General features: G+C 38.0%; 1 protein-coding gene across 3 annotated transcripts in view; it reads left to right on the forward strand.

Moving 5' to 3' along the window:
- The window catches only part of SSX2IP (SSX family member 2 interacting protein), a 41,624-nt gene that overhangs the window by 4,443 nt on the left and 23,882 nt on the right, over nucleotides 1-13,299 (forward strand). The gene's annotated exons all lie outside the window — the stretch shown is intronic.

The raw sequence follows: 13,299 nt of genomic DNA on the forward strand, positions 1-13,299 counted from the left end.
TTTGTATACTTGTCATCGTGTTTGTCAGTCCAACTTCCAAAGTGTTTATCTGTCCTTCATGATCCTCATCATCATGGCTAAGTCCATCAGCCGGGCCCTGACCATTAATTGCGTAGTTGGCTATTAATATTTTTGTGCCAGGGCTGCCGAGAATGGAACCTTAATGTTTTGGAAACATCGAGTTGGGTTGAGATTGCTAGAAGAATATTGCTCTAAAGGAATCCTAGCACTACATACAATCATGTATAGGGTTTTAATGAGTGGTCAGTAGCTACTTACAATCCAAGATGAGTACCAGCTATTGCATATGCTTTTCATCTGAGAGTTAGTCTAGGTTGTAAAGGTCCCAGTCTTGAGTGTGTCAGTCCTTTGCCAATAGATTGTCATCTGCTTGTCTGTACTTTCCTGTCTAAAGTTTGGCACCTGCAACATTATTCTTTCTTTTCTGTACCCAAGTCTTAGAAATATCCCCACACAAAAGATCTAGAATATAAAATGCAAGAAGACATCTTAGAAATCATCAATAAGTAAACCCGTCATCAGCTGTGTTATTTTATAATGAAGAGATGGGCCTGCAGAATTCATATCATTTGCTTGGGATACGTGTTGAGTGTCAAGAGGAGGCCAGGATCTGTGAGGCTTTGGAATCATTAATAGCTAGTTTTTATTCTTACCTTCCATATTATTAAATAGCTGGATTTTCATTCCTGCTCCCAGGTTTGTAACTGGGCAAGTTAGTTTAATCTGTCTCAGATTCTTCCATCTATAAATGGTGTTCTGTCTGCTCCTTTCTAGAGCCATGGTAAGGATGGCATAGCTGATGAGCCACTCGGCTGAGAGTTGTTCTCTCCTACTGGTTTCTTGTAATTAACTGGCATAGGAGTTCCAGTTCTTCACTCCCTGTCCATGCATCCTTTGTAGATCTGTATGGCTTCATACATCTTTGAAACTACAGCCAAAACTGCTTGTTTTTATACTTTCAGGGGGAAGAATCACTAGCTTTAGATCCTGTGATTCAAAACAGCTTAATCCCTGCCTTAGGAGTTGTCAGGCTGAGGACCCAGGGCTCTTGGTGCCTCATAGCCAGACCAGGTAGAATTTAGTGTTTGACATATTTGAGGGACATTATGTATTTAAAAAAAAAATTAAAGGACTTCAGATACAAAGAATTAGTTGTATTCTTGGTTCAGGACACATTCTCATAATTAATCTATTTATTTAGTTTTAATAATAGGCACCACCTAACATAAGAGTAGTGCCTTGACAATAACCTCTGTATAACCATATAGGCCCTTCCAGCCCTTTTCCCTACCCGTCTCACCTGAGGCAACTGTTTACTGAATCTTCTATTCATCATTCCCTTGGTGTCTTTTAAAATACAGTTTTATGGCATCTGTGGGTTTTCCAAACACATACACAATTAACAACTATGTTAACGTGCCCTGTCTTCTGAGACTTTTTTTTCACTTACTATAATGCAAAATTCATCCATGTGGTATTGCTGAGACTCCTCTATGTTGTGTGTCTCTGGGATTTTCTGATTGCTGCCTAATACTCTGTTTTGCATATATGCCCCACTTTTTTTTTCCATTCTGTTGCTCTTGGGTGTTTGGGTTGCCCCAGGGTTATGCTCTTGTGCTATTTGGCTCATATAAAGAATGTCACTATTTATGTTCATGCCCCTTTGCACAGAGATGCACAAGTTTCTCTTGGATTTATACGTATAAGGGGACTTGCTAGGTTGTAGAGTATATGAATGGGATATATGAATTTCAGCTGCCAAACTTTGTTTTTCAAAGGTTCTCCCTACCTTCCAAGGTTTGTTGAGCCTTAGCCAGGTTCTCTAGGACTGTTATTTTCAACCCTCATGTAGTACTCTGGAACACTTTTACATTATTCTCAAAATCCATTCTGTAGCACCCATAGGTAAGAATTCCTTTTTGGTATTCCATATTCTAAGTGCATAAATAGAATACTAATTTACACTGAAACACATTCTGTAGAGTATAAGCCACGTTCTCAGGCTTGATGCATCAGAATCCTGTGGAGTTTCTGTTAAAACACTGATTTTCTGTGTCCCACTCCCACAGTTTCTAAATCTTTAGACCTGGAATGGGACTTGAGAATTTGCATTTTCAGCAAGTTCTAGATGCTACTGATGCCCATCCTGAGACCACAATTTGAGAACTATAACCAATGATTGAATTTGGGCTGAATCATTGAGAAAGCTATTATACATGATTACACTATTACAGATTCATGAATTATGGTGGGTTTTTTGTTGTTGCTGTTTCCATTGCCTTTACTATGTGTTGTTACCGTAATTATTTTAGGAACAAAATACCGATAAATGGTAACTTTTTTATTTGGACTTCTTAGCTGACTTTAAACCTTACAAAGTAAGATAAATTTTAAAACAGTGCTTCTCTTTTGTTCTAAACAATCCTCTTGTAAGAATATGATTGTTGCTTTCCTACATGTATACTGGAAGAATTTGAAATTGGTATACTGTCTCTAAATTAGCATGCTCTTTTTTTTTTTTTTTTTAATGTTTTATTTATTTTTGAGACAGAGAGCATGAGCCGGGGAGGGGCAGAGAGAGAGGGAGACACAGAATCCGAAGCAGGCTCCGGGCTCTGAGATATCAGCACAGAGCCCGATGCGGGCTTGAACTCATGGACCGTGAGATCATGACCTGAGCCGAAGTCGGACGCTTAACCGACTGAGCCATCCAGGCGCCCCTAAATTATCGTGCTCTTGATTCATACACTAGATCACCTTGCTGCTTCTATGAGCTGGCACCAATCAAGATTAAATTGAAAGCCATTCTGAGATGCACTATGGCTTAAATGTGGGTTCTTGTCTGTCATCATACTAAAGTAGCATACCTCACACTAATATGTCATTGAACTTAACTGACATTTATTCAGCAAACGTTTTACTGGATCCTACCATGGCTCATTTATGATACATCATAGCAAAGCAGAGTACAAACAGTACAATGCCAGGCCTCTTGACCAGTAGGTCAGTTTAGGTAGTGGGAGACAAGTTTCATTACAGTGAGATCTGTGTTGTAAAAGCTAATGCAAAGTGGGGGCACCTGGGTGGCTCAGTCGGTTAAGCATCCAACTTCAGTTCGAGGATTGGAGCCCTGCATCTGACTCTGTGGTGACAGCTCAGAGCCTGGAGCCTACTTCTCTCCCTCTCTCTCTGCCCCTTCCCTGCTCACTCATGCTCTGTCTCTCTTTCTCAAAGGTAAATATTAAAAAAAAAAAAAAAAAGTTAATGCAAAGTGACCTGGAAACACAAACAGAAGGGAATGGCAGTTCCAGGAAAGCTTGGCAATTTGGGGTCTATATTCACTAGATTAAAAACAAAATTTTTGGGGGGGCCTGGGTGGCTCAGTCGGTTAAGCATCCGACTTCGGTTCAGGTCATGATCTCGCGGTCTGTGGGTTCGAGCCCCGCATCGGGCTCTGTGCTGACAGCTCAGAGCCTGGAGCCTGTTTTGGATTCTGTGTCTCCCTCTTTCTCTGACCCTCCCCTGTTCATGCTCTCTCTTTCTCTCTGTCTCAAAAATAAATAAACATTAAAAAAAAAAACTAAAAAAAATTTTTTTTAATTGCTATAACATGGAATGTTTTGTCTGTGCTTATATACTTCACATCCCAGTTGCTCAGTTGGAATAATTACTAATTGTAATGTAGTCTCAAGGTGACTTGGCAGAAAAGTGAGTACTTATGTTTGTGTTCAGTTTGAAAAGCAACTCATGTACTGTGTTTTCCCTCCTCTCTTACAATAAAGACAGTAAGGTGTAATAGTTAATGTGTTGGACTACTTGGGTTTGAATGTTGGCTTTGTCACACTCTAGCTGTGTGACCTTGGGCAAGAAAACCCTCTGGGTCTCGGTTTTGTCGTCTGTAATGGGGTGGGGGAAGATAACTATTTGGGCTGTTGTGAGATTGAATGAGTTATTATATTAAAATGCTTTAAATTTTTCCTAGTTAATGGTTTATCCTTAATAAATTGTTATTGTTGTTAGGGGCACCTGGTGGCTCAGTGGGTTAAGTGTCTGACTCTTGATTTCATCTCAGGTCATGATCTCACAGTTTGTGAGTTCAAGCCCCACATCAGGCTCTGCACTGACAGTTTGAAGTTTGCTTGGAATTCTCTCTTTCTTCCCCTTCCGCTCTTTTTTCTCTCTCTCAAATAAATAGATAAACTTAAAAAAAAAAGTTAATCTTGTTAGAATTAGGTAGAATCTCTTTTGCTAAACATACGGTTGTGAAGACCATGTGTGCACATTTTTATAAAGAGGAAATTTTGATATGAATAGCTGTACTCAACTCCATATTAGGTCCCATGAGAAATGTAAAAAAATATAGTTAATAGACTCAAAATTCTTTAAAAGTCACCTAGTTCAGCCTCCTCATTTTGCAGATGTGGATACTGAAAACCAGAGAAATGATGACTAGGTCAAGGTTGCTCAGTGAATGACAGAAGTGGCCCCAAGAACCTTAGCCCCTGACACCTGGTCTAGTGCTGTTTCAATATCCTGTGCAGCTTCCTGAAGTGACACTGTCCTGAAGCAAACTAACAATTCGATTGGGGAGCCATGACCAGAACAGATAAAAACATAAGCAGTGCAAGTCAGTGTATAATGAAGTATCAGGTGATGGGGAATATCTCTAAGTACATACCTTATGTAACTTAATAAACTGCTCTCCTGATGCAAGGAAGTACATCTTATTGCTGAGTCATGGAAGATCAATAGAGTAAGAGCATTCTTTTTTGAAAAGAATCTTAATAGTTATAAATCCGTGTCAATCTATTTCCCTTCTGTCTCCTACCAAATTGAGATTATAACTGAGCCAGAGGGATAGTCCCTTTTGCTAGGTGTGCCAGTACTCTGTCTTTACTCTTCACAGCAGTGCAGTGGGGGATGGTCTTCCCTGATGGGCTAGATCCCCATGGATATACTCCAACAAAGCAGGGCATCATTGTGAAGACTGCGTCACCGTTGCTCACTTGTACGTGTGAATAGGTGGGATAGGTGCTAGAAATGTAATTGATAGGTGGAGAGAGCTTATCATTTGTCTAAGTTGATATTTCCACTAAAGGGTAGGGATGCTACCATCTGGGATTGAGGTGGGAGTACTTCCTCATACATTATCATTAATTGTGCATGAGCCCACTGCTTTTAAAGATACTACAAAATAATCCATGCTCCTAAAACACTCCAGCTATATCAAAATGTCCTATTAAGAAGTGAATGGAGGTAGGGTCCACCCCACCCTACACCCAGCCATCTCATCCCACAGGATTGTCATGTTAGTAACAGTTTGTAACTTTTCTAGACCTTTCTCCTAGAGTTGGGTAGTATTTATATAGTTTGATTTAATGAAACATGGTGATCATACTATTGATATTATCCATACTGGGGTTTTTTTTCATGCTGTACATGCAGATCTTCTTGAATAATCCCAAAGTAGCCCATCTTTTGGCTAAACTATCTGTATTGGCATTTAACTGCTTATTGACGGACGTTTAGATTGTCTCCAGTTTGTTGTCATTATGGTATGCTTGCTCATTTGTATGATGGGATATGTAGTAATAGAAGCCTTTTACAGATTGCAAATTTTTACAGACTGATAGATCGCCATCTAAAACTACAAACTACTGACCACTGCTAAAGTTCTGTTTCCCTTACATAATTGATTATCTGAGTAGCTGTAGGACTTTTGTATAATTTCTCACTGGTTTTTGCCCAACAGGGCTGCTTGCTTTTGTTTGTTAAGATACTGCAGATGTTTATCATTGTAATTGCCTTTTAAAAAGGTGGATTTTTTTTCATCATTGTAAGGAAAACACATTCACTTACAGAAAACTTGGAAGACACAAAAAACTAACGATTACGCATAAGATCTGTGTGTAAATGAAAGGGATAAAGTCTGGCTCTTCCCCCTCCCTTTTCTACTCACAGGTTGTTCTTGTTTTCTAGTTTTTTCTGTTATAACAAATTTCTGTCTTTATAGAGCAGAATTTATATCTATCTGTATATACTTATATAGTTTTGGGAGTTTTTAAAGACCAAATAAGGTCATGTTAGATAATTGTTCTGCAACTTTTTTTTTTATTATTAACAAAATATCGTAAAATCTTTCCAAGTTAGTAAAGTATCTAGTAATAGCTAACGTTTATTGAGTACTTACTGGGCACTTACCATGTAACCAAGACCTTATGCGAAGCCCTGCACATGCATAAACTTTTAATAAGGCTATTAAATAATTTTTAAAACTAAATATATTTACCCATCTAATAATCTTTTGAGATTAAAGACTCTATACTCTCCTTTTGCAAATGAGGAAAATGAAGTTCAGAGATTTCTGTCCAGGGCCACTTAGTTTGTGGGTGGTGGAACCGGGGTTTGAAACCCGGTGGTCTGGCTTTGGATCCTGTGCTCTTAACCATTATACCATACTGTTACTCATACTGCAGCAACAGTTGGTTCAAGGGTGTATATAAGAAGTTTAAAATATAGCATGTGGTTCCCTGCTTCCGAAGCTACTAAGAGGGTGGCTTTCTAATGGCAGATTCTGGCTTGGAGCTTCACCAAGATTGTATCCCTCAACCCAAAAGGATATACATGAAATATTTGACCATAATTTGTGTCTTCACACTACTTTGTGCGGTCTTTGCCCAGTTGGAGATCTGGATTAATGAGTGGTGGCCTTTAATAATTGGTAGGAGTATTGCTTCCTGAGCCTTTCATCCACTAAAGCAGCAGCATGTGTTGGTTAAGAGAATGGGCTCTGGAGTCTAGGGAGGGGGTGGGTAGCCTTTCTGTGCCTTAATTTCCTTATCTGTAAAAAGGAAATGATACAGGATTGTTGTGAGAATTGACATCATATGTAAAACATTTAGAACAGCCTCTGGCACATGTTTGTTAAATCAGTTCCTTAACTACTAGCTATGTTGTGCTTAGTTCTTCACCTATTATGTCATTAAATACCCACAACCACCCTCCAAAAAGAGAGTGCTACCCCGTTTTCCAGGTGAGGAAACCAGCTGGAGAGACTTGGTCAGGATGTGATCCTAGTCTGTCTGGCTCAGGCCTGTGAGGCTTTCCCTGTTTGGCACTGTACTCCCGAACTCTCAGGCCTCCTCGTAGCCACAGACTCAACAGAAGGGATGGTTAAGGGAATGCCACGTTTGGAGTTTCAGCCATCCAAATATCTATTCAAACTTAAGTTATGAAGAATTTGTTTCTGTGGAAAATTTCTATACTTTTAAACTGTGCCACTCAGACGAGTTACTTTAGATTTTAAATTTATAAAAGATAGATTTTCTAAGTTGAATTTGGTGTGTTTCTACACTGATATGCAAACCTCAGTGGTTTTGTGTAAGGTAGTAGAAGTATTTAGAATGGAATTTAAATCTGTAGTCTTCTTTGGAGCAAAAATATAGATAGTAGTATTAGTTTTTAAAGTAATAACATTTGCTTTTTGAGAGTAATAACATCTATTTAAAATATGCTGATAACTGAATTTTTAATTTTTATGAGTGAATTTGTAAGATAGGACGAATACATAAAGACATAGTTTTAACAGTTTTCTTAACCTGACAATTTGGTGACTCTAACTTTGTGAGATATTAGCGAAGACTTTAATTAGCTGTTTGTGACAAATCCTGTGCAATATTTAGAAGCCTAGATGGTATAGTGAGTGTTACTACATTCCTGTAATGAAAAGCTATTATTTTCTGACACTTGATTGAAGTTTTAGAATTCCGATTAGGTAGGCAATTGCACCTTCTCAAGCTTGAATTTCAAGTGAACTTGAAAAGAACACTTAAAATATTGTACTGTGTGAAGGAAATCTTGTAATCAAGATACTAATGTTTCTGCTGAGCTCTTTTTCAGTTGGTAGTTGTGTTAGAGATTTGGGGGATGAAGAGAGTAATACTTTTCTCTGAAGGACTCACATCTTTTGTATCTTTTCCATTGCTGTTTTCCTTTGCTTCCCAGAATGAACATGTTAATTTATCATCAGTTATTGAGTATTGTTCTGTCTGTTAAGATCAGTGGAGGGAATACAGGAATGTAAAAATTGTAGTACGTGAGAGTCTAGCTAGGAACGATGACACAAATTAGTAAGTATACAGAGGACCTAGAGAAGAGAGTTTCGTGAGCTGTGCGGAGGGGATGATGGTGGTTGTTCTGGGCTTTGAAGAAGCATTAGTTTGGGGTTAGGTGAGAGATGAAAGCCCAGGTGGAGCACACAGGTTGGAAGTGAGTGGGCCGAATGTGGGATGCAGTTCATTTTATAAACATTTATTGAGCACCTGCTTTGTTTCAGGCACTGTTTGATACAAAGATCCCAACCCTATAGGAAAGTTCATAACTTCCTGTAGACGTTCATAAACTACTCGTGGGAGGCAACTGCCTATAATAATATGGACAGATGAATTGCCCTACTGGATGATATTGTCGTAAAGGTGATTGTTGCACTTGTCGTATATGATGTCACTTTAGTTACGTTTCAGCTAGATACATGTAAATTATAGGAGGGACGCAAAATGTATACATATTTTTTTTTACTTGCATTAGTCATCTATTGCTGCATAACAAATGACTCCAGAACTTCACAGCTTAAAACGACAGACATTTATTTCCCAATTTCTGTCCATCACTAATTTGGGTGCCTCTGGCTCGGGAATCCCTCGCTAGGCTGCTGTGAAGATGTTGACCAAGGCGGCAGTCATCAAGGTTTGACTGGGGGAGGATCTACTTCTAACCTCACTTCTGTGAGTCTAGGCAGGCTTCAGGTCTTCACTGGCTATTGGCTGGAGACATTGAGACATCAGCTCCTTGCCACATTGGCCTCTGCTCACAATATGACAGAAAGAGGGATCCAAGAGGCAGTGGGTGGTAAATGATCCTATACAGAAGCCACAGCCTTTTTATAACCCAAATATGGAAGAGAAATCTTGTCACCTCTTGGTGTATTCTCTTTGTTAGAAGCTAGCCACTGAATCCAGCCCACATTCAAGGAGCAAGGGCACCCAAAGGTGTGCACACCAGGAAGCAGGGGTAACTGGGAGTCATCTTAGAGGTTGCCTACTCCCAAATTTTACAAGTGATTATTGTATATTGAGACCCCCCAGAGTCTTTTGTATAAAAGGAAGAGCAATAAGCAGCCAAGGAACTTTTCTGATGGAAACAAAACAACAACAAAAAACAATGGGTGTAATTAACCTGAACTACAAATGTTTTTGCTAAACATCTACAAACTTTTGGTTTTGATGTTGTCTTAATATTTACTCTAGAATACAGAATGGTAAGATGAGTGATTCCACCCTCGTTAAACTTTCTATAGAACTGAATTCATTTCTGAGAATTGTTTTTAAACCTTTTGAAAGCAAAGTATTTCTAAATGAGGATAAAAGCTGTTGTTTATGGCATAGCAGAAAAGTTTACGCATATGCCTCAATTTAGGTAGTAGATATGTTCCTTTAAGGACTGTATGCTCTGAGTAGAATGATTTCAGGTGAACTATGGGAATTGTTCTCTAATAAATTTGATGGAAATCTTTTTTATTCTATTCTACTTTTAACTCTTGTCTTTCTATATATAGAGGTTTGCGTGAACAGTGTGGAAAGGTTACCTGGTGACAGAGTGAAAAGAGCAGTTTTGAAGACAGATTTGTGTGTGTCCAGGCTTCACAACCAACCAGAAATGTGGCCTCAGGCAATCCTGTTGGCCTCTCTGAGCCCAAGTTTTCTGTCTGTAATATAGATAAATATATATGAAAGAAAATGCTTTGACATGAAGAATGATAAACTTATGAAACTTACTAAAGTCTTCATTTTTCATAAAGGGTACAGTTAATTTCAGATGTCTTACTATTTCCCAATTTTCTGTTAGGATTCTAACCTAGAAAATGCCACTAGACAATTCTTAAGTTCTGCATAATCATTTTACCCAGGAAAGACTAGAGTACCCTTGCTTATTTATACCCGAAATATGGCATTGGTACTTTGGCAACATATTAAGGAAGCCAAAGTAGTTCTTCAGAAAAGAGTGAGGTAACATTTTTACAGAAATTACTACAGTTTCGCTGAAATTAGTAAGATTTTTTGTTATGTAGACTGACTTACTGGAATGTACATTGAGAAATACTTGGAATCAAGAAAGTTTTTTAGATGTCTATATATATGTTACCCACGAGGAGGGAATAAAACTCTCTGATGTAGAGGATAGGAGAAAGAATTTTTATGGATTACTTTATGGATGTTTTCTTTCTTTAATTTATTTCAAGGTTATTCCTCAACAATTTTAGATGAATGAAAGGACTTTTACAGGATGGTTAAATTCTTTAATCTTCAAGATTTGCTCATAAAATTCATTCATGAATTTCATCTGTCTTGGAATCCAGACAGCTTCCCTAACCAGTGGTATATGGAGAGAAATGGGGGTTGCGGTTTACTTGAATGTGAAATGATTTACTGTAGACCTTTTCCTTTTCTCCTTCTATAGTGAATCTATAATAACAATGCTAGTATAACCAAGTTTGTTCTTATGTGACTTGTCATGGGTGCTCATGGTTCACTGTGTAATGATTTGCTATGACTTGATTTATCTATTATGTGGAACTTTTCATTGTGTGTTTCAGCACTTGGCTTTAATGGGGTCCTTCTTGGCTGCTTTTGAAGCTTTCAAAGTTGAAATACTTGTGATGGTGTTAGGTTTATGCAGAGCAGAGATATTCCTGTTAGCTTTTTTCTTTATCTTTTGAAGTTAATACTGATTTATTATAATATCTTTATAAAAAATAGTTGGTAACCTTACTGAAATTTAGCTGTGGTTGAGCTAGAAATAACTTGCTTAACTTAGTCTCTTGGTTTGGGGATGTATATTGATTAATAGTCTGGTTGGGCAAATTCTTTTATTACAAGCATTCTGGCGTATAATTTGGTGCATCATTGAACAGAAGAGGATACTTAGAAACTTTTAGATTGTGTGAAGTCAGATACTGTTGGTTAAGTTCTTTTTTTGGTAGAGCTTCAAAGTGGAGTTTTGGTTTTTATTGTGAACATTTAACTAGACCTGAATATTTCACAGTTGGTTGTTTCTTATTGTTTTTGTTATTTTAATTAACAAATTCACTGTCTAAACCTGTAGACAGTGGACAGAGCTACATTCACAGAAGAAGAATAACTGACTTAAATTACAATTTTAAAGAATGGATGTATAGCAGACATTTTGGTGTTTGATCTTTCTGTTATGTATGAAGACAAAAGGTACTTAAGGCAGTATTGTGTCTTATTAAAAACAAAACAAAACAAAACAAAAACAAGAAGGGCTTGGGAAAGTGCCTATTTTCTTCTGATATGATGCCTCCCCTCTATGTAATGATTACAAAGAATTAACCCACTGAAAATTTGTGTTTTTATGAGGATATCTGCCTCCACATTTTCTCAGGATTTGTGTTCAACTTTTATCATTAAGAGCAACCGTGCCTTTTGTTATATAGATTATGGAATCTTCTGTCATTTATCTCAAGCAGTCCAGATCTGTGTCCAGATGATGATGATGGTGATGGTGATGATGACAACTCATAGTAATTATGTGTGTCCCATATGCCGAGTCGTGTGCTAAGTACTTCTTTATGTGCTTGAGCTCACTTAATCCTCAGGGAAAATCATGAAGTAAGCCATTATTATGTCATTTTACCAGTGAGGAAAGTAGGGCTTGGAGAGGTTAAGTAACTTAACCAAAGCAGAGCTGGGCTGGTATAGATGGGTTTATTGTCCCTTAGATCCTGTTTTGTTTATGGCTGCTAGCTCTGAAAGCAAAAAGTGAAATCATTGTCTTTCTTGGTGTAGACCTTTATCCTGCTTATCCTGTTCCTGAAGGCACCCATTTAAGGACAGAGGGAAGTGCAAAATAGTTCAAGGTGCTCTTACTAAGGCACATGAGTAGAAAAATAGCAAAAATTGATGCCAGATTGGGTAACCACCTGTATGTGTGTGACATTGTAACATGTAATACAGCACATAACATAATTTGCATTAGTATGTATTATAGGCTGCTATTATGACCTAGAAATCATCCTTGATTTCTCTTCTGTGTATTTTTCATCCCATCTTCCAAGTCCTGAAGATTCTATCTCCAAAACACATCGCTAATTTATCTACCTGTGTCTATTTCTGTTCAAGCTGTAATGTAAAAGTGTCTTCTTGCCTGAACTCATGCAGTAGCCTCATATCTTCCAGCCTCCATTATTGCCCACCTGCAATATATTCAGGGGGTAGAGGAGCTGAGGTGATCTTTTTCAAAGCCTAGAGAAGATCCTGTTGATTTACTGCCTAAATGCCTTCCATGGCTTTGCATTGCTACTTTGAGAAAATCTACCTTCCTACCATCTGTCCTTGTGTACTTCAGAGATACTGGCCTTCTTTATGGTTTTCATTCTTACCAAGTTCGTTTCTTTTACCTGGGCTGGAACATCTTGTGGCTGACTGTGTATCACTTAGGTCTCAGTTTAAATGTCAACATTTCGATGCAGCCTTCCTTGATGAATCTAGATACCCCCACTCCAGGACTCTCACGTTACTGTGCTTAGCTTTCTTTATAGTTCTTATCACTCTGTGTTAGGTTAATTTATTGTCTCATTATCTATTTCTACCCCCCCCCCCCTCCAGAATGTAAACTTGAGAGCAGGGCTTCCCCTGTGCCTAGAAGAGGGTGCCTGGCACACAGTAGCACAATTAAAAATATATTGAATGAATGAAAATTTTCCTCTCATTTCAGTATTACATTATGAATATTTCCATAATCTTAAATATTCAGAATGGGCTGTGAACTCTTTGTTTCATAGTCCAGATCCGGCCTTTTATTTGGCTTATTAAAAAATTTTGGAGTGTAACTTACATCCAGTTAAGTGCACAGATCTTTAGTGTACAACTTGAAGGATTGTACTAATGTGTATACTTGTGCAGCCATCTCGGATCACTGTGGAAAAGGCTCTTTCACATCCTCCTTCCAGCCACTGCCCCTTCCACAGGGTACTTGCATAATTTTCTAATTAGCTTCTAACATTAGGAGATTACACAAAATTTCATTTGAATTTTTTTATGGTGTAGAAGTATTTATTTCTTCCATTTTTCTTTATAAAAAAGTGGAAATGATGGTAGGCTGAAACTGTTATATGAAAGGTTCTTATACTTAGTCCACCTCATTCATACATATTTCTGGCCTCTCATGTATTTGTTAACCACCCTAACTCCACATGGTTGT

This window comes from Panthera pardus, unplaced genomic scaffold (genome assembly GCF_024362965.1).
Source record: "Panthera pardus isolate Hobbes unplaced genomic scaffold, ASM2436296v1 HiC_scaffold_11, whole genome shotgun sequence".
Taxonomy (NCBI): domain Eukaryota; kingdom Metazoa; phylum Chordata; class Mammalia; order Carnivora; family Felidae; genus Panthera; species Panthera pardus.